General features: G+C 37.9%; 1 protein-coding gene and 1 long non-coding RNA gene across 4 annotated transcripts in view; one reads left to right on the top strand and one right to left on the bottom strand.

Annotated features, from left to right (window-relative positions):
• The window catches only part of LOC109402678 (uncharacterized), a 176792-nt gene that overhangs the window by 3757 nt on the left and 152368 nt on the right, over positions 1-20667 (bottom strand). The window lies entirely within an intron of this gene.
• Positions 8923-9977, top strand: LOC134284910 (uncharacterized). The gene is made up of 2 exons (XR_009996006.1): positions 8923-9512; positions 9583-9977. It is a non-coding gene; the product is annotated as an uncharacterized LOC134284910 (long non-coding RNA).

The raw sequence follows: 20667 nt of genomic DNA, 5'->3' as shown, positions 1-20667 counted from the left end.
TAGTAAGTACCTGTTACTATTATACATAAAAGAAACATAACCTCTAAAAACTATTATTGATTTGAACTTATAGGTTAGGAAATGCATCATTCGCTTTGACTAATCAGCATTCAACTGCTTTTGGCACTTGTCACCTTCCATCGCTTGTCAGTGTGTGGAAAGATCTTTCTCTCTTCGCTTCTCTACGCCGCGAATAGTTACAATACAGAGTGAGAGAGAGAGTGGGATAATAGAACGTAATATAAAACAATAGAATAAAAAATTAAAAAAAAACAAACGGTATTTACATAATATTGAACTGATCGTAGCAGCTCGGCACACTGATCAAGCGGTAGATGAGCAGGGCCGGCCACTGGAACAACTTGAGAATCCACTTGATAATGGTAAACCGGCGCACCAGGGCGAGCCACAGTTCGAGCAACAGTTTGACCACATTGACCGGCAACTCGTGCAGGTATTTGGACGAGTGTGCACAGATCGAACAGTAGCGGGCCTACAAAAAGAAGAGAAACACGGAGAACGGGGGAAAGAGAGAGAAACAGTGGTAAGAAACAAAACTAAATAAAAAACAAAAAAACGAAACAACTAAAACACAGATTCGTACAACAAAAAAGGTAAATCGAATAGCGAACGGAATTTTGATTGTAGGAAATGAGGGACAGAACAAACAAACGACGAAACAATGAACCGTACAGGTGATAGAAAGAAGAACGCGGTACAAGAATCATTCAAAAAACGAGCGCGGAAAATTTTGCAATGAGCGATAGGTGTTTGGCATACTGTGATGTGGAATGGAAGGAAGTTGGTACAAAACGGAAAACACGCAAACGTAAGAAAACAGAACAGAGGATAGGAAAGGGATAGGAAGAACAGGCCACTGCGCGCCACGAGTATTCCACTCGAGGTAGAAGATAGAAAAGGATAGGCCAAAACCATTGTTGTTGTTGAGTTTTTGTAAGACTATCACATCGACATATGTTATATGGTGAGTTGCATGGGTGTTGTGGTATTCAAGTTCAAAGTGTGCTTAGGAGTTCAAAGTACTCGAACGTTTAAGTTTGTTTAATAATCGTGAATTGGAGATCAACTACCGTGTTCGTTAAAGTTTTGAAACAATGCTGGTTTAGTTAGAATGTTTAATTTCAGCAAACACTTCTTGATACGTTGAATGTTTTTAAAACGCCTTTCAAAGCAGTAGTGTGCAGTATATTAAAAGTTAAATGTAAAATTTCAATATTGCAAAATGATTCTTCTAGCTTAACCTTTCAGGACGCGCGCCATCAAGTAACCGGAACTGCACCGCGCTCGCGTTGTATACGACGAGCGAGATTTTTTGGTAGTGTTGTACTTTTTACAACAGCGCGCGCGCTGAAGGGGTAAAACAATCATGCCTAAATTTGAAGTTCGTAACTCAATGCAAAGTGATCCCACAGGGCCTAAAGTTCTCAAAAATTGTATGGGGACACAAAAAACATGACGATGAATAAATATCCTACTATACCAAACCTGATGATTTTGGGATTCTAAAGGGATAGATTATTATTATCAAAATAATATATTATGAACACTGTGCCCAGCACTCCTGTGGCATTCGTGTCTGGGAGCAAGATAGAGGTCTATGTTTTATCTAGGGAAATCTATTTTTCCATATTTTAAGTGTTTTAGGAAAACAATCATACAGTGTGTTCAACTCTACTAAACTCGTCTGTTGTAATACAATTATTGCAAAACAATATGCTAATTGTTGAAAACATCAGTCATTTTACGATATTTTTGTATAATCAAATTTGTCTTTGAAAACATCACAACTATTGTATAATACTTTCGACTAGCAATCAAAAATGAAAAAGAAGAAATAGATACAAAACTGCTTAAAGTGTAGCACATCTCGTTGAATATTTTCTAGAAAATCTGTATTTGAATATTTCGCAGATTTAGAAACGAAGATTTTTCTTCGATACGAATCCCACCAACACCTGGTTCATATGTCTGACGAATCAAAATCTTGGGAAGAGCCTGTGAAATTGTTCCATTACCTAATGAACCCATGAATGAACATTTCTGCTAAAATTCCTGAGAAAATGCTGTGCAAATTCTCGCCCAAAAATGCTCCAGGAGTTTTATCCGAACTGTCTAGGAATTTTTTTTGAAGATTTAGGAAACTGACCAAGAATTCCGGCGCAACTATTGTTTTTAAAGGAGATTTTAGTTCTAAGTTTGTTTTATCTTTATTAACGAGACTTTGAGCACGAGGCTAGTTGATCTCGTGAGTGGGATTCGACCCCAAGGTTCTTGGCGTGAAAGTTTTAAGAATTTTTAAAGCCTTCTTCCCATAATTTATCAAACAATTTAGTGTTCCAAGCTCCTGCAGTCATGAAATGTTTAAAAATGTTTAAGAGATTTTTTCTTGAAAAAAAAGCTAGAAGATTCACAGCAGACTTCCTAAAAATAAAATTTTAGGTTTTCGTGATTTCTGGAACAGCTACTGGAAAAAAATACTTATAAAAAATTACTGGATGAAGTGTACGATATTCCGGAATTCCGTGAAAGCATTTCTTGAGGGAAAATTTTTAAGAAACAATTTTGAGGGGTTAAGGACAAACGTCTTAAAATCCCGCTTCAACAGTGCATCAGAACTTCAGACGCACTAATCTCAAGAAGCAAGCTTCAAACAACAGCGAATTTTATTATTCTGTTCTTGCTCTCTTGTAATAAGCTTAAAATAAGAAGATCAGGTGCACTGGTTTTGTGATTTGTGCGCTCGAAATCGTGAGTAGGTGCCAAAGTCGGCCATTGTGGCGGCCATTTTGGGATTCTAACAAGTCTGTCCTTAATAGATTAACAGACTAGAAACTAGTGCAGAACGCACACTTTGAAGATTTTCCTTTCAAACAGTTTTTATGATTATTTTTATCCTTTTTTTTGTCGTGATTTGTGTAAGGGCTGCAGTATTTAATTGAATTTGAAAATTGGGAGACGATAGAAAATTTTGGAATATTTCGCTAATGTTAATTCGGCAATTTGGCCAAAAAGTTCACTCCGACAAAAAAAAATCCATGATTTTTAATTTTTTAACTCCAATAAAATCAAAATATATCTCACGCTTGTAAAGTATAGATAATTAAGGTCGTACAATCTACACTTCACAGAGAAGCAATGTCTAGATAAAACCACTAGAAAACCATTTTCGTTCCGGAAGTTACCAGCCATATCAATTTGGCGACGAGGGTGGGATGGCTGCAATGATTTTTATTTTTCCTACGTGTCCCAAGTAACCGAGTTGTGTTTGGAAGAATCGGAACTTTTCCGGTTCAACGTGGGGACCGTAACCCTTGAGTTGCTTGAAGAGCAGCTTGAGTGATTCTGTGTGTGACCTCATATGCTTGCTGAATACGATAACATCGTCGAAATGATACTGCATAGAGAACCGAGCCACTTGGGCAGTAGTTTCTATGTTGGGAACTTTTCGCTATAACTCAGTCAATTTTGAACCAATTGACACAATTTTTGGAACACGGTGAAATGGGTATGGTATCTAGCCGAGTACAAAATTTAATTTCATTCCCTGATGGAGATATGCAACAGAAGATGCCTTTTGATATCGTCTCAGAGAGCGAGTAAAGGTTAGGCTGGCTTGAGAGCCAACGTATGTGGCAAAATACCTTTGTCCCATCCCAGGATTCCAGAGGACATGGAACATTAACTTTCTCAACAGTCACTCCCAACGTAGTTGTATATAAATATAACCCCACTTATGGAAATTTCCACGGAACGGTTAGTACGAGAAGTTCCCGTTTAGTGATTTTGATGCGGAATCTAGTTCGGAACGGGAGCAGGCCGTTAGGCCGAAAGCCGTTAGGCCGAATGCCGTTAGGCCGAAAGGGTCGTTAGGCCGAAAGGGTCGTTAGGCCGAAAGGGTCGTTAGGCCGAAAGGGTCGCTAGGCCGAATAGGTTGTCATTATATGTGTCTACTGATTTTATCGTTTTATATTGCACAAAACGAAATAAACATGAGAAAAGTCGACGTCATAGGGTAACTGCAGGGGAAATCAATTTGGGAGGCGAAGTAGAAAAGATTTATAATACAGCATCTTGAAAAAGCTTATTTTTAGTCAGAAACAAAAAGTTATGATGTAAGGGCACAAACAGAGCTATCGACAGGATAAAGATATTCAATACAGTAACATTGTCAACATAATTATAATCATTGTGAACATAATTATACTACTTGCAAATGAATTTAATACAAATCAAAAAGGCTATTATACCTAACCTAAAAGCATCAACATCATCGTGCTTAGCATTCTACCATGAACAGGATACAAAAAAGGAAACAGCGCAAAGGCAACCAGTTCAATAAAGTAAAATAGAATACGCTGTACAAAGTGTGAGTTCAGCTGCCGATTGGAATCGCTTACGTAGTGCCCTAGTGGACAAAAAAGCTGTAAGCAGAAGTGGTTAAGAATAAATATAGCATTTCAGCTATTAAATTTATCATCGGGGATTTGTCCTTCTTTTAAACATAGGCTGTTCTTTGTAGTTTTAATGTTCTACTCACTACCAGAATTACAGCAGTTAAATTTTTCATCGGAGATTTTTCCTTCTTTTGAATATAGGCTATTCTTTCTAGTTTAACTTATCTTTCATCGGAGATTTTATCTTCTTCTAAACATAGTCTCTCTAGTTTTAGTGTTCTACCCACTATGAGCATTACAGCTTTTTTTTGCATCAGAGATTTTTCCTTCTTTTGGAAATAGGCTGTTCTTTCTAGTTTAACTGTTCTACTCATTATAAGTATTACAGCCATTATTTTTTGCACAAGAGTTTTTCCTTCTTCTGTACATAGGCTTTTCTTCTAGCCTAACAGTTATACTCACTATGAACATAACAGCTATTAAATTTTTCATCGGAAATGTTTCCTTCTTTTGAAAATAGGCTGTTCTTTTTTCATCATAAAGATTGCAGCCATTAACTTTTTCATCAGAGTTCCTTCTTCTTCTGTTTTACTCATTAACGTATTATAGCTATCAACTTTTTCATCTGAAATTTTTCTTCTTCTAAACTCTTTCTAGTTTAACTGTTCTGTTTCAAGGCGGTAGTCTACTGCTGCTCTTCAGTTTTAATGTTTTACTAATTATGAGGATTACAGCCCTCAACAGAGTTTTTCCTCCTTCTGAACATAGGGTGTTTTTTCGTAATATTACTTTTATACTCACTATAAGCATAACGGCCAACAACTTTTTCATCGAAGATTTTTCCTTCTTTTAAACATAGGCTGTTCTTGCTAAGTTTTAGAGAAACCGATTCAGTTGCACTAAATCTTGTCAATCATGTTCATACCGGAACTCTGAATTTGTTCCCGGTGTAACTATAATTTTGACTTTAAAACGCGAAAATCTATGAGTGTAAACACACTCAATTTAATTCAATTTCAAGGTCGTTCCCTCAAACATTAAACAGTTTCATACCATCCAGTTTCCAAAGCAAACCATTTAACCTTACAACCCATTTGGCCAAGTGACCAGTTCGGCCTAACGACCCGACCCATCCGGCCTAATGGTATATTCGGCCTAACGACCCTTTCGGTCTAACGACCCTTTCGGCCTAACGACCCTTTCGGCCTAACGACCCTTTCGGCCTAACGACCCTTTCGGCCTAACGACCCTTTCGGCCTAACGGCATTCGGCCTAACGACATTCGGCCTAACGGCATTCGGCCTAACGGCTTTCGGCCTAACGGGGTAGAGCCCTTCGATGCACGGCAAGAATTACAACACATACAACGTTGTAACGTCACGCTACTAATTCCATTTTTAACATACTTTTCCTATGAAAACTAACCGTTGAACAGGTTAAACTTATTGGAAATTTTACAAGGAATTCGAATATGCAAAAATATTTGGGGGTTACCATCGAATTTACGAGTTATATTGAAAAATCTGACCGAAAAGGCGTCAAAACGTTGTAACGTCACGGTAGAATGTGTCAATTATCAATGACGTACTGTACATACCAGATCTGCGAGCAACTCTTTCGGTGAAGAATCTGTCTAGAGCGGAAATCAAGATAACGTTTTGGGAGAAAAAAAAAACCAAACATAGAAAATGAAGTGGTCGCTATCTATTCAATACGAGGAGACTTCTACGAGCTTGACGTCTACATGCAAATCTGTGGCACCGTAGATTGGGATATCTAAAAAGCGTGAATTTGAAGACCCTGGCGGGTATGTGGTAACCGGTATGCCGAGGCAATCTAACGAACTAGCATTCTGTGAACCTTGTGTATTTGTCAAATGCATGGAGCCGTTCAAAGGTACACGTGTCCGAGCAGCAATACCATTTTATCACATTTTGCATTGGTGGACAAGCTGAAAAAGAAATCCGAAGTATTCAACGAATTCCGGAACTACGAAGCAACAAGCTTGGAGATTTCAAAAGTGACAGTAGATCAAGGCCGCACGCTATGTCCAAAAAGAAGTATTATGAAAATTGAATGTACCTCAAATGTTATTTCCTAGGATTATAACTTTGGACCCCTAGTTTCAGAATCTGTGCGATTTAAGGGCGGACGGGACGGTCGGGGAAATATTCGCCATTGCTCTGTTGCTGCTAAGATGGTAATCTCAGATTCTACTTCATATTTTGCAACAAAAACCTATCACTGTGTATGCTCACTTGCAGTGCATATGCTGATTGTTTTTCAGCATCTTTAGTGCGATAGAACTCGAGATTACCATCTTCAAAATCGCGAGGCAAATTATTAGAAAGAAAGGGAAGATAGGAAAAATAACACGGCGTCCCGTTTCACCTTAAAATATTTCATCTTGGGTTTTTTTGACATTTGTGATTTTTTTTCCTTTTTTCCCATACAAATTTTAAGGTCAATTTCGTCCCATATAAAAATGTATGGGAAAAAAACCCAAGATGGATTATTTTAAACCACACATTTTCTGAAACTAGATGTCCAAAAATATGGTTCTAGCGAAAAAAAAATTGAGGTACATTCACTTTTCATAATACTTCCCTTTGGACATAGCGTGGGACGTGAGTATTGTTCAAAGATGTTTACGCGCCCCAAAAGGATTCAAGTTGAATCGACTGTGGCTTACACTCGACATCAAAATGGAGTCTCCCAAAGATTCAACAGGACAATAATCGATATGGTCGGGGCTATGCTGACAGCGTCTCAAATTCCAAGAAATCTGTGGAATGAAGCAGTCCTGGCTGCAACATATTTGTTCAATAGAAGCCCGACAAGTGCCTTGAAGGATGAAGCAACTCCGGTGGAACTATGGACATATCAGAAGCCAAATCTTTCGAAGCTGTGAGTATTTGGAAGTTAAGATTGAATGGTCGATTATGGCCGAATTAATATTCACCAATGGGTTACAGCCTGTTCTTCTTCTCCTTCTTTATGGCTCTACGTGCACACTGGGGACTTGGCATGCCTCGCTTCAACTTAGTGTTCTTTTAAGCACTTCCACAGTTATTAATTGAAGGGCTTTCTTTGCCTGCCATTGCTTGAATTTGTATATTGTGAGGCAAGCACAATGATACTCTATGCCCACAGGGAGTCGAGAAAAATTTTACGACTGGAACGGGAATCGAACCCGCCGTCTCCGGATTGGCGATCCATAGCCTTAACCACTAGGCTAACTGGAGGCCTGTGTGGTTACAGCCTGTGGAATAAAAGGCATTCGTCCGAAGGGATTTCAAATTCATCCCTTTTTCGTTCGCTGGAGTACACGATGAATATGACCTGGAAGCATATTCAGAAGTACATGAAACTCAAAATAAGGTACACCGGGGCAAGTTGAAACGGGTGGGGCAATATGAAACACGAAGTTTTGAAATAGATTTCAATATAATTTGGAAATTTTTCCGTCACTAAAAGATGGTTGCAATCAAAAACTATGCGTTATGGCGATCAAACTGTTTCTCATTATTATTATTATTATTATTATTATTATCTTTATTTACGAGATTTTCAGCCCTGGGCTGGTTCATCTTTTCTCATCATTAGAAAACATCATGTTACCCCGCTGTTTCATCTTGCCCCACCCGTTTCAACTTGCCCCGGTGTACCTTATCCAAATCTTTGAAAAAGAAGGCAAACATCCTGGTCGTGCTATTGAAATTGTAGAACAATCTGAGGATGACGAACCTATTGAAGAAACCAATTCGTCTATGAAGGCAGGCCCTGATAGTGATCCGGAATGCAGCATCACACTAGCGCTCCCTTCGCATACAGAACATGGTTCCAATCATGATGATGAATTCATGAGCCGCAGCAAACGCGGGCGCAGACCTCCGTATAGTGGTAATCACGTACAAATGTATGCGGGCCTTTTTAGTAGATGTAGTTGTGAGGAAAACATTTGCACTCTTACCCTGGACGTTAGTTTTATCATTATTTACCCGTTTTACACAATTCAATTGGGTAATATTCACATATGCAATTTGAATAGCCTTTGAATTGGCGTGCATTTTTGTGTGTGGAAAAATTCGCGCTTGTATTCGTGTGTTGAAATGTCACTTTATCTCTATAAGTGGAAAGACTATTTTGTTGGAATAATCTTTTCCGCTGTACTGTTCTTCAGAAAGTACTGGTTAATCATGCGAAGATCGTCCTGACGTGGCTCATATGCGATTTCTGTCTCCGCATCCACCTCAAACGTTTCAGGATGTGTCCGAACGCCCTGACGATAATCACTGGATGAAAGCAATTGAAGAAGGACTGATGTTTCTGAGAACAAACAAGGTCTGGCGGTTCGTCGAATGCCCATGCGTTGTCACTCCATTGAAGTAGAAGTGGATCTCCGCGTTAAAGATGATGCGAATAGAAAACCTGTTCATTACAAAGTCCGTTTAGTCGCGAAGAGGTTCCTTCAGCAGGAGAAACCTAGAGTCCCTATAATTAGAGTCTGGCGGACTGTCACTTTCGACCGGAGCCAATCGAGCATGACGTCATAGTGTCCTCACCGATAAATGCTACACCGTGACGTCATGCTCGATTGGCTCCGATCGAAAGTGACAGTCCGCCAGACTCTAACTAGACTGACTCTAGAGAAACCTACCCACCAGTCGCAAAGTTGGCAACCATCCATACACGCTAAGATCAGTTTACCCATAAATAGGTAATTTATTTACCCATATATGAGTTTTATATGCATTACCTATATTATGGGTAAAATATACTAAGAAAAAACAGTAAAGTCTACTCATATTATGTGAAAACAGAGATTACCTAAATTTGGGTAAAGTGATTTACCCATATTTGGATGAAAAATATTCCTTGTTGGCAACATCGCGATAGAAAAAAAGAGTGACTACTGCCGACTCCACTAATTTTCAAGTTTTCTATCGATAGACGATCGTGCTCAATAGCGAATAGTGAAAAAAATACGTTGCGGACTCAGGAATATATTCTTGACAAAACCATCAGCTTTCTCAGCGCAGGGAAATTGGCATAGGAATATTTGAACCGACGGAAGTGTTGTCAATATATGGGAAGGTAAGTTTAGTGATGATTCTTCACAAAAGAGCACCTCACGACCTCACCGTTATTAAATTTTCTCCCACAGGCAAATCATCTATGTCCAAGTCTATGTCTCTTCCACACAAGAGGAGTTTCAGTATGTGGCCACAAATAGCGACAAGTATGCCGAGAATCCGTTGAAGAATCCGTGATAAGTTGGAACCTAGTGAGAAAAAGGAAAGGCTTCTACGACGAAACTGAGCAATGTGGTTGAGGGGAGAAACTATCTGGAAGTCGAGCTGGAAGTACCGCCGGAAAGAAGCAGGCGAAATCAACAGATGACGGTGGAACCGTGGAACTTCGAGGCATTACATCGGACCAAGCATCGGACCGGAATGTGCCAGCTATTGCTTTGAAAGTTATTGAACGTCATAGGGTGGGGCACAGTTAGTGGCACTGGTATCCAATTATATGTTGAATAAATTAAGTGATTTTTACCGTAGTTTATATTTTTTATTAAGTATTATAAGACAACAGATATTTTAATTCTCAATCTTAATTAAAATGGAAATAAATGCAAATCAAAACATGGCAAAATAACTCATTTATGGGTAAATTGGATCTACTCATATATGGGTAAAGCGTCGTTACCTATTTATGAGTAAAGGGCATTTACCCATAAAATGCGAATGTGCACTTTTCGGCGATTATGGGTAAACTTTACCCATATTTGGGTAAACTGACCTTAGCGTGTATAGTATTGACAGTGGCGGCTTTAAAGATACTGCACATCCACCAGCTCGATATTAATACGGCGTGTCTGTATGGCGACCTGACAGCACTCGTTACCTAGCAGTTCTAGGCGAAGTGTTGGCCACATCAAATGTAGATTGCAAGTTAAAGAAGTTATTGTACGAACTGAAGCAAATCCCCAGATGTTGGAATGAAAAACTGAACCATTTGCTAACTAGGAACGTTTTTACTCGGTCAAATAGTCAAGTGTTGGTAAGACGTTACATTTCGGAGATCAACAGAATCAAGAAAATACTCGAATAAAATCAACAGAATCAATAAATAGATCGCTCATTTCATGAATGAAAATTTGACAGGAGGTCGCGTCTGTGGTAAGGGATATAAATGAACCAAATCATTTATCAAATGATTACTGGATTTACATTTAAGGCTCATTTAATTTATTTGGCTTGATTAGGCAGCGTTTTGTGTGTAGACATTTCAAATGACGTATCCAACAGTCATACCGTGCGAAAGAGAGGAGAGAAAAGAGAATGTGAACGAAGAACCCTCGACCGATGTCAATTATTCACAGGTCCGGTTGAACGTATATGTTTGCTTGTTTGTCGCCAACAATATGTAAACGAACCGATCAGCTGATCGCGACGTCACGTACGCCAGAAAATTTGTTCGCAGCTTCTGGAACATGACGTCACCTTCGGCAACTTCGTGCGATTTCGGCTTGCTTAAGTTGACATGACACGACTACTACACGCAGAAAAATGGCGCTTGTTTAAAACAATAAAACGCATGGTTGATTTTCAAACTGAGAATTTACTTATTCCAAAGTTATATTTAATTGTTTTCATTTAGAGTTTATCGATAAAAACAACCGATTACCATCATTTCATATAATGTCAAAAATTTCATTTGTTTCTAAAGCATTCACACATCTATAAAATGCTTACCCCAACATCGCTACAACGAAGAAGGTGTAGCAAATCCATCACGCCAACTTTCAAGTGCAGCTTTGGCCGTGATGGATAACGCGCAGGTACTCACGACAGCATCCACAAAAAGTTGATCGGTTTCTCCTTTTTTGTCTTTTTTAGTCGTTCTCCTCCCCATCCGCTTACCGACGGTCTAAAAATAGATTTCCGAGCTGCCGCAGTTACTGCCGTCACCAACACAATCACATTCCGGGTTTGTTAGCGGCAAAAGTGCAGTCGTTTGAATCAATCCATTATTTTATGTTGAAAATACCATATCTCTGTTTGTTTAAACAAACTGTCAAAAATTTCGACAAATGAAAATATTTGTATTATCAAACAATAGAGAAGTTCAGTTTAAACTAGAAATTAGTTTGTCGCTATAGTAAACTGAAAAATCGGTTGATTTGAACTAGAATTTAATTGTGTTTACAATTTATTTTTCTGCGTGTATTTCAAAATTATCATATCGCAAACACCACTTTGTCCGATGGGCCTAACCTGTGAAATTTAGAACATTGGCCCTCGACGCCGGTCAAGCGCTGAGTATCGCGGACTGACTCAATATGCTCTCTCAGCGGGAGCCAAACATCGGGAGCCAAACATTGAAGATGGAGGTTATGTTAAACCTTGTTGAACCTGTGTGATTGATTGAAGAGTATTCTAGAGCTCGATTTGAATAGGTCGTATGTGCTCATGTCGATTAAAAATTCGATCAGTTGGATTCGCTTATTATAGCGAAAACCGAAATTGAGCAAAGTTGATACATACAGCAGAATCCTCACAAAACAGGCTTTCTGTTTGCAAAATATCTGCCATATTGCTACAATGACTAAAATAAACTGATCGAATTTTATCACGACAAAAGCACATACGACCTATTCAAATCGAGCTCCAGTATTGTTCTCTACACTCAGAAATAAAAGTATACACGGAATTACTATTTTTTATGCATTTTGTATCCGCATCTCTCTCACTCTCTTTCTGTTTTCATGCTATCTGCCGTTTAGCCTGGGTTGAAGAGAAGTGTTTCGTCAACCCAGGCGAAGCACCAGATAGCATGAAAACAGAAAGAGAGTGAGGGAGATGCGGATACAAAATGCATAAATAATAGTAATTCCGTGTATACTTTTATTTCTGAGTGTAGGTGCTGCGGTTATAATCAAAACTGTTGTCACGATATGTCCATTTGCCACTGTCAAGCCGTTGGAAAGCGAGGAGAAGGATAAACATTGTTTCGAACCTATTTTAGCTAATTTTTTTTAAAAACTATCCATCAAAATTTCCATCGCGAATGGAAAATAATAAACTTTGAACACGAGAACAAAATTGAAAAAATGGTGTATTGATCATGTTTACCATTTCCGAACAGCGTCGCGACGGCGTGTTTGACAATCGCGCTGAGGAAGGTGATTGCAAGAAAATTGAAAGCTCGTGCGTGTTTACAAGCTGTGTGCCGTGTGTAGGAGTGTGTAGGTGTGTGTTGGCTAGCTTGAGAAAATATAACCGTTTCTATCCACAGCACCCAGGTCAAGCGGTAGATTCGGCACCCGGCTATGCGATCGATGAAAGAATGAAAACCGAGTTCAGTTAAGGTGAAACGGGACGCCGTGTTATTTTTCCTATCTTGCCTCTCTTTCTAACAATTTGCCTCGCGATTTTGAAGATGGTAATCTCAAGTTCCATTGCACTGAAGATTATGAAAACCAATCAGCATGTGCAGTGCAAGTGAGCATACACAATGATAGGTTTTTGTTGCAAAATATGAAGTAGAATCTGAGATTACCATCTTAGTAGCAACAGAGCAATGGCGGATATTTACCCGACCGTCCCGTCCGCCCTTAATTGGACATAGCGGATAGCAACGGATGTGTTACAATAACACAGTTGAAAACACTTAACGTTTTCAACTGATTACGACAGGTTACGACAGCGTCGTAGCCCGTGAGTGTTAATATCAATATCAACACTGTTGTCGTTTCGTAAAATAGACTATATAAAGTCAAACTGGATTCGAAGCACCACCCTAGCCGGTGTATGTGTGTGTCCACTCCTCATCCAAAGATAAATATAAACTTACGGCAGTGTCGCTGGAAATTGGGTCGACCAAATTTTATGATGAGATCGGTACTATAACCTATTTTCTATTAGCTTTCCACTGCTTTTTGACGAACTTGGTTAAAAAATCTAGGAAAAGTTATTAAGTATATTAACTCTTTGATGTCATCGACCAAAAGTTTGGGCCACTTTCGTAAAACATGGAAAAGTGATTTGGTGATATATACTTCATATATGGCTCAATTTTCATTCTTTTTGGCTCATTTCAAAGATAATTAACTAAATTTACGTTTGATGTCTTTAATTTAACGTATTCAACGATTACATGAAAGTGTTGTGTAAAGTTAACACGTTTCACCACATTTCAAAAAATGAGGCAATTTTACGTTAAGTTTCAGTATGATAATTTTAACAAATATGTGTGGTTCAATGTCTATGCAGTAAGTACCATTCATCATGTTTCAAATAAGCCAAAAATAATTTAAATTGAATGAAAGATGATAAAGATATCAGCAAATCACTTTTCCATGTTTTACGATAGTGACCCCAAAATTTTGGCCGATACATCATTTTGAGCTGTGACCCCAAGCTTTAGGTCGATGACATCAAGAGTGAATTTACTTGATAATGCATGTTTTAGAAAATTTGCAACTTTGAGTTAAGTTTATATGCAACATTTTTTGTAAAAGTTTCACTAGAATCATGTTCAAATTTTCTTTGACTTATTATCTTTTGAAGAAGATCTTTGAAATCGGACGTAAATTGGCGGAGATATGGGCCTAAAAAATACATGTTTTAGATCTTTTGATCGGGAGTGTATGTGTCAGTCTTGCTTTAATATCAACATTCTTGAAACAACAACAATTCGCTCACACTTGTTCTTCGTAGGCCGCGAGAGTGCGGGAGATTGACATCTAAGAGCCGAAGGAGCGATAAACTTGTGAAAGACGGATCGGGTTAGGATGGAGCTTCGAATCCGGTATGACTTTCTATTCCGCAGAATCGTAATTTGTTCTGTGGCTTAGTTGATTACTGCGCCGGGCTGGCAATACGGAGTCGTGGGTTCAAATCCCAACAAAACAAGTGGTAATTTTTGCACAAGTTTAAGTTCTGCTACATCTGAAGACCTGTGGTTGAAACCAATTTTGGAAGACTTGAAGGGGATTGCTGTAGGGTCTTCTGTATTTTTTTTAACAATCAAGGGTGTATTGCATTATCCAAGAAAACCGATTGTAAACGTGTCTAGCACATAAAGCTATGTTCACTTAGAATCCGAAATCATGTCACATTTTCTAGTGGCGCTCTCAATGAACATAATCATCATTCTTTTGCAGCACTCTGATCATACACTAATCCTCTTTAAATGGTGAAAATTTCATCGATTTTCTTGCAACGAGTGAAAAGTTATTTCAGATTGAAGACAAGAGGAGGAAAAAAATCTTGCACAAACACGTTGAAAATTTAGCGTGGTCAGGTACGACAGTCGCGAAAAATGTTAATATCGTCAAAACCATTATGTGTTATGTGCACAGATGTTGTTAACCATGGCATAAGGAAGTGTCCTCGGAAGAAAAAAAGCTTGGGTTCATTGATAAATCTGCTTTGAATTTGAAGATATGGCAAGAAGTTCGAACTCTGGGCATGGTTTTTTCGCAACAAGATGATGAGAACCAATTCATACAAGGATGACAGCCTCAAGAATCGCGTGCTGCTTTTCAAAAACGCACACAAGGGATATGTAGAGGTTTTACCTATTTTGATGAGCTGCCATTACAGCCGAAGACGTTCAGTGGTATCGTCACAGATGGGTAGTGTTTATCAACGAAAAAAACACTCAAATTTCGCGTTTTCTCAATTCACTGAATTGCCCCTCATTTCGCAATAAAAAAAAAGTTTGGCAATTTTTCTTCTGAATTCTAGTCAGACTAGTCAAGGCACTCAGGACACTGCATAGATGACCTGATTGTTGAACAAACGTGCGGAAGGGGTTGTTGCTAAAATTTACCACCGTTTTGCAGATTTTTAGAGAGGTCAACACTGAAAAAGTGAGAAAATGTGTGAAAAATAAAAATAAATAATTTCAATGATATTTTTCCATGAAAGTACAATAAATAACCTTTGTTTTAAGGGCTTCACCTTTTATGTTTGTTATTCCATCCCTAAGATATACGTGATTTTGTCATTCCGGATTCTAAATGAACATAGCTTTAGCCTAGGTGCTAACCATTTGAATAAGCCGTACAGTAGCCCAAATTATGCTTTTGAACTGCTTGCTGCTCTACATAAGTAGTTCGAATGCATATATGCCTTGAGTTAGCATAAGCTATGCCTAGGCCCGGATTAGGAATTGTGGGAACCCGAGATTTCTTTGTTTTCAAACAGTATTTGAGCAATCTGAAATATAACGATAATGTGTAGTAACCAAAAAATGTTTTTGTGTGGACAAACGTTTTTAAATCCCGGTTATACAGTGCACCAGAACTTCAAATGCACAAATCTCAAGAAGCAAGCTTCGAACAATAGTGTAGTTTTTATTTTGCTTTGCTCACTTGTATTAATCTTAAAATAAGAAGATCAGGGTGCTGGTTTTGTTTTTCATGAGATTTGTTCGCTTTAAATCGTGAGTAGGTATCAAAACGGTCATTGTGATGGCTATCTTGGGATTCTAAATGTGGGGGCCCGAGGACTGCCCCTGACATCAAGCCGTGGCTGTATCAGAAGGCCGGCTGTGCTGTTCAAAAGCTTTTGGCTGTTAATTAGCAGCATTTCAACTGTCTCAGGTATTTTCTCGTGGGAGCAATCAGAATGCTTTTCAACTGCTTTTCACATGCTAAGAGCAAAGAGAATGGGAGATATGATATGCATTTGACAGCACATGGTCTCTCTCTCTTACAGGTTCTATGCTTCTGTTTAGAAATTTCTCATCTATTTTTTTCTTTTTTTTAAGGCCTTTTCTTGTGTCATCACAAAATGGCTTCTTCAGAATCATCATCCAAATTCAACTTTACACAGTATTGCACTAATACATTTACGTAAGAAAATCGACGCTTACCTTTTCTCTAAAATTCTCCACTTCACGCAATATATTTTGGAAAGAAATATAGAACACACTATTCCAATTAAAATTCTCTTTCGAACTATACAGGGTGTTAGGTTCCTGAGTGCAAACTTTTTAAAGGGTGTTAGAGAACCAATAATGGAGAAAAAAATTGTTCTACGCATATGGTCAAATCTTAACCGTTACGTAGTTATTGAACTTCCCATGTTTTTGACTCTTAATGCCTTAACTGGCTATAACTTGAAAATGGTCAAACTTATCGGAGTTTTTAGATCCTTATTCGAAAGATTATTGAGTTTTCTATCAAATGGCATCTTTGAATCGATTGGTTTAGTTAAAAAACTAAGTTTTCTAGAGCTAATAGCTCAAAAGTAGTGTGTTTTAATTTATTTTTGTCAATTATCTTTGAAACATGCGTAATAATTTAAAATTCTTTCTTAGGCAAAGTTGTGGCCCCTGTTCCACTCTACAATTCGTTCTTTGACTTCAAACTTCTATCTCTTATCGTTTTGTTGCAATTTCGATTTTAACATCTCATTTCAGATCATAATTTTGCAACTATCATGGAAAGCACTTTTTTGCGCATTATGCCACACATTTAAATCAAAATTGCAAGAAAACGATAAGAGCTAGAAGTTTGGTGTCAAAGAACGAATTGTAGAGTGTAATAGGGGCCACAACATTGCTAAAGAAAGAGTTTTAATTTATTACGCATGTCTCAAAGATAATTGACAAAAACCAATAAAAATACACTATTTTTAGCTATTTTGCTCTAGAAAACTTAGTTATTTAACTAAGCCAATCGATTCAAAAATGCCATTTGATAGAAAATTCAATAATCTTTCGAATAAGGATAAAAAAAAAACTTCGATAAGTTTGACCATTTTCAAGTTAATGCCAGTTAAGGCAACAAGAGTCAAAAATATGGTAAGTTCAATAACTACGTAACGGTTGAGATTTGACCATATGCGTAGAACAATTTTTTTCACCATTTATGGTCCTCTATCGTCCTTTAAAAAGTTTGCACTCAGGAACCTAACACCCTGTATATACCACAAAGAAATATTTTCACTCAAACTTGAAAATTATTCAAATTTGTCTCAACCGCACCAAGAGTTCGATGGCAATGTTTACCACCCACCCCAGTACAACGACGACGCCAGCAGCGCGACGCGATGGTGCCGTCCGGCGCACAATCATCGATCATTGAACGCAGTGATGTCGATCTTGCGGGCCAATTTATCAATAAAATCAATCAAAATCATTGAAATGGTCAACTCAAATTTATCGATTATACGTCGTAAAATCGAAAACTACCCGAATAAAAAATACAGTAGAAAAACCGAACGTTATATTGTAACAGTACTAGTTAGAACCATATTTTTACAATAGACACCACTGTAAAAATAAAAATACAAAAACAATAAGATGTAATGTTGGATACCATACCGTGAATTGTAAATAAGATTTTTACAATATATTATACAGGTTGTTAAGTATCGTAACAATATAAAAAAATATTTTTCTCCATATATATTTTTTTGCAAAACCATACATTTTATTGTTAATGAATTGTTCAAAATACTGATACGTGGGTTTAAATATACCGTACATTGTATGGTACATGAATGGTTTCAAACAATAAAATGTACCGTAAATAAATTGTTTTTAATTGTAATTTCACTACTGGTTATACATTTAATCAAATGGTTTTGGAATGGTTCTCTTTTGTTATGTTGAATTGTTTTACATTACATAAACCATATATTGTTATATTATCTTGCCATTTTCCTCCTGTTAATGGCATCTTAGGCTTATTAGATTTATTAGAATGCGCTTTGGGAATTCCCAGAGCGTTTTTGATAACCCTTCATATATAGGATCGCCCACGTCTAAGTCTGAGTAGTCTCTGATTGCATTAACAGTTGAAGCTTAGGCTCCCATTCCCCACCAGCCAGATAACCGGGTTTCGCAAACTAAGCATTATTTGTGGCAACACTTTGAGCGGCATGATGGAACTATGCCGAGCGCGCTAAGTGTTATTAGACCACTAATGTAGTTGCATGAAGTGGGTGACGAGGTACATAAGTATCATTACAGCGTGCTTAACCGTTATTGCAATATTGAGGCACCAGTTTGATTAAAGTTTGAAATACATAACAACTCATGAGATAACTGTCAAGTTCGATTCAAATATAAGTTAGGTTAAAAAGCGAACCCGCAGATGAACCTATATTAAAAGTCATTTCAGTGTTCAGTCCAGTCCATATGTTAAAGATGGCTCTACGTCAAAGATAAAGTTTGTCAACCGCATTTGATTCGATTGTGGTCGAAGGCAAGTTCACATGAGAGAAGAGGAGAAAACTCCCCTAAATGCAAATACAGAAAGAATAGTGTTGAACTCATCTACTGATTTACGGTAATCTGACCTGCATCTTTCCGGGTTGGCCTACATTGCATTAGTATTTCTCTCATCGCACTCTACACACCTAGCCCGCCCTCGAGCCCGCTATATCTCTTGGACCCCTGCTTGGACCTGCAGTTCTTAGGACATCTGGTTTACCACTGATTTAAACATGTTATTGGCATTAACCCTTTGGAGCCGGAGGGGTCATATATGACCCCTGCGATGAAACCGAGCATAACAAACGTGTTCGACACCAGCGAGGTTGCGTCAACGCAACCGAAAAAAATCGATTCCAAAAGGTTAAATTGATGTTTCAACTTATTCACTTTTTTCTTTCCTTTCCTTTGCATCAAAAAAGTCACAAACATCAACAAAACAAAGCACGGAAAAAATCTTAAACTGAATAAATCTGGTGTTCGATTTGAATAGGTCGAATCTGCATAGGAATCACAGCAAACATACGATCTATTCAAATCGAACACCAGAAATAATTAAAAATTCACGGAAAAATAATGTTTCGGAAAAGTGAATGGCTCAAACGTAAGAAAAACAGTATAATATATTGTTACATAAAAATCCAATGTAAATGTATAGTATAGCGAACCATTTCATTACAATACACTTTATTGTAGCTGGTACACTGTATGGTGCAGGCATGGTTTTCACCATACACCCTATGGTTAGTTTTTATCCGGGTATTCTTCGAATGATTATTGTTGTACATTGAATCACATATGATAATAATAAAAGCAAATAGGGTCTGGGACCATTTGGGCAGGAGCACCTATTTTGGGCACTTGCTGCTATAACTCAGTCAATTTCAAACCGATTGACTTGAATTTTTGAACACGACTAGATACTGTGCGTATCTGATCGTGTCTCAAAAATCAAGTCAATCGGTTGAAAATTGACTGAGTTATAGCAGCAAGTGCCCAAAATAGGTGCTCCTGCCCAAATGGTCCCAGACCCTAATTTTTATTTGTGAAATCTCCTCCGCACTGTCCGCCAACACTGCTGCTGCTTGCAATCATCAACAGCGGAAGAACAGACTAAGAGTATTCGATCATTTTTAGCTTATTACACATAAAATTCGGTGTTTTTCGTAATATTGAGACATGTTTCATTGTTATTTAGCAGAACAGAGTAGTCTACTGCTTGAATTGCTTTCAAATGATTAATAATCTTGAAATGTTTACATTGGTGAAAGCGAGACAAAGAGGTGCTATTTTTGTTTGTTTGTTTATAAAACAAATGTGAAAAGGCAACACCACTACTGTTGCGCTCGATGATTGTTAGAAATAAGAATCGAAAAAGAAGTGCTGAAATAGGAGTGATACAGGGAGTCACCTTAAATTCTATTTTATTCGTGAATTTTAACTTAAGCTAATTCTTCACACTATTTTTTTTCGTTACTCTTACTCATGCAAAAGCTCCGAAGCAAGCATTGCTGCAGCTGGTTTGGGTTGGGAACTTGGCCGTTGAAAAATTACCAATTCTCATGGCGGACCACAAGATTATTCGAAAGAGCGAAGAGATAATCATATGCTACAGATCAGATCGGCGTTACGCTTTTTGACTTTTCGTCACGACGTTCCTGAAGGTGTTATTTTGTCGAAACCTGCTGTGAAGTAGCACTATAGGAGTATATACGGCTTATTAGCATTGAACGGCTTGCCGTAAAGGCAACTATAATGCTAAAAGAGTACTATTTTAAATGCTTAATGGTTACTTGAGCTTGTAATGTTGTAATTCGATCCTGTACTCGAGTACTCAGCAAATAAAGTGCAAATAAAACTCGCTTCCCAATTTTAAGATTTTAAATTTTCAAAATTCAAATTTAATTTCGAAATTTCGTAGGGGACAGTGTTGTTTTTGTCCTCAGGGATCAGATGTCCTCAGATTTCACCCACTTTGGGAATCACTGATCGAAGTGAATAGTTGCTGGGT

This window comes from Aedes albopictus, chromosome 1 (genome assembly GCF_035046485.1).
Source record: "Aedes albopictus strain Foshan chromosome 1, AalbF5, whole genome shotgun sequence".
NCBI classification, from domain to species: Eukaryota; Metazoa; Arthropoda; class Insecta; order Diptera; family Culicidae; genus Aedes; species Aedes albopictus.
Note: the sequence above shows the minus strand (reverse complement) of the source record. Positions and strands in the feature narration are given on the sequence as shown.